This window comes from Sinocyclocheilus rhinocerous, unplaced genomic scaffold (assembly GCF_001515625.1).
Source record: "Sinocyclocheilus rhinocerous isolate Xijiao unplaced genomic scaffold, SAMN03320098_v1.1 scaffold1796, whole genome shotgun sequence".
Lineage (NCBI taxonomy): Eukaryota > Metazoa > Chordata > Actinopteri > Cypriniformes > Cyprinidae > Sinocyclocheilus > Sinocyclocheilus rhinocerous.
Window position 1 is genome coordinate 48,168 of NW_015645066.1, and position 2,288 is coordinate 50,455.

General features: G+C 40.6%; 1 pseudogene; it reads left to right on the forward strand.

Annotated features, from left to right (window-relative positions):
* The first annotated feature begins 2 nt into the window (after positions 1 to 2).
* LOC107705327 (uncharacterized) lies at positions 3 to 860 on the forward strand (annotated as a pseudogene).
* The last annotated feature ends 1,428 nt before the right edge of the window (positions 861 to 2,288 follow it).

A 2,288-nucleotide genomic window follows, 5' to 3' on the forward strand; every position in this document is an offset into this window, starting at 1 on the left:
TGATGACACTTATGAAACTCAGACAGAACTTTGTCATTGCTGACTTGGCAAAACGCTTTGGCAAGTCACATGGTCAAGTCAGCAAAACTGTGAAATTTTGGATAGATGTTTTGTACAAGCATACCAAGGATCTTATTCCATGGTTGCCCCGTGAAACCATCAAGGCCACTCCGCCAGAGGCTTTTAAAGATCATTTTCCAAACACTACTTGTATAATTGACTGCACAGAAACTGTTCTACAGAAGGCTAAAAATCTAGATTCAAGAAGTGAATCGTACAGTCACTATTATGCCAGTAATACTCTGAAGTATCTGCTAGCAACTTCTCCAGCTGGATTAGTCATGTTTATTTCAGAGGCTTATGGTGGCAAATGTAGCGACAGGTACATTGCACAGAACTCAGGGTTTCTGGACTGCTTGAGGCCCGGAGATGAGGTGATGGCGGACCGTGGATTCACGATCAGGGACTTATTGGAGGAACGCAAGGTGAATTTAGTTATGCCAGCATTTACACGCAAACAGTGCCAGCTGACTAATGAGGAAGTCACCCACACGCGACGCATTGCTCATGCCCGCATTCACATTGAACGGGCAATAAGGCGGCTAAAGGTGTACAAGATTCTCTCACAGACTTTGCCTATTAATTTGGTCCCAGAGTTTGATAAAATACTGTGAATTTGTGCTGCTCTTGTAAATCTAAGAGGGGAGCTTATCTCAAGCACATAGATAAACATTTATCATCACTTAAACTGCATGTGCTTATAGTTTAATGTCATTAACAAGATACATGTTATTAATACATGTTGTTTTTGTACACTATGTAGACAGTAAAAATATTTACAGGATTCTTTCATGTATTTCATTCTCATGTTGCTTAAAAAATAAACTGATGAAACTTATTTACATTGTATTGGGTATGTTTGTATACTGTGTACCGCATTCCTCACCCTCTACTTGTTTAAAAGCTGCAGGTATGTCTTGCACAGATTTATCTTCTTATCAGCAAAATCATCAACTAATTCTGGCAGCATGTGTAAAAAGTAAAATTTCTGTAGCTGTTGCACATGAGCTTCTGCATAATTTTTGTCAAATGGAATGTCCATTTCTAGGTGCTCAGTTGATGTCCAGATGACCAGCTTGCAGCTCAGTAGACCCACACACATCATGGTCAACTGGACCTGAAGGAAGATGTCACACTTCAAAGTTCAATAATTTGATCAAATTGAATTGAATTTGTATTGCAAAAATTGTGCTTACAATTTAATTTATACTTTATATTAATTTAAATAGTGCTTTTATTATATGCATATTATGAGTTAGGTTGTCATCTACATGTATGTATGTGGGTTTTTTGTTGTTGTTTTTTTACTCACTTGGAGGTAGTATCCATCCTTTCCATCCGGAAGAATAACATACTGCCCATCACCTAAGCTTCTGATGTCACCATTTGGTCGATTCAGAAACTCAGTAAGTGACATGGAGCTCTTGAAGGGACACTTGATCTCGAGAAGCTTTGTTGAGTCTAGGATGCCATCTGGGCTAGCTGCCAACCAAGGATGTTCAGGATGGATCACCAGGCCTCTCCTCTCCACAGCGTGCCCTCGGCTTTTCATGAGTTGGATGATATTGCCCTCATTTTCTATGCCATATTTTGTAGCAGTATTACCTGTGAAGGCTGGGTAGAAGTGCTCATTGAGGAATTTTTTGGGGTTAGTAGTAGGTCGTTTGGGTACTTTCTTTGCTGTGCTGGCAGTGATACAGAGCTTTCTGTTTTGCTTTCACCTTCACATTTGTGAGGTGCTCTGGACCTTAGATTCTTCCATTAGTGTAATTGCTTGGGTGGGTGATAGTTTTATGTAGGACTCATAAAACAAAAGGCACTTTCTACAACTTTGTGTTAAGCTGTGGTCTGTGTGTGATATGTCTGTATCATGTTCATTTGAGCTGGTCTTGTTGCTGTCTACATCTGCTCTGAAGCTTAGCTGAAGAAGACCTTCTGTCTGCAGCTGAAACAATGGTGCCATCACAGATGAACTGCTATGGCTTACAAACTCAGCATGGTTCTTGAAATGCTGGGGGGAAGTTGTTAGATCTGGAGGTAATGATGATGGGCCTGGATATGTGTGGCCTGGTCTATGGCGTTTAAAGTTGATGTGTTTTGCCTTCCTCAGCCCTACATTCTTCCTCGTGCCTGCATTCCACTTCCTTTGCACATCAGTACATGACATGCCTGTCTTGCCTTGCCTGACTGCATTCTCTACCTTTATAGAAGAAATAATAGTCTTTCTT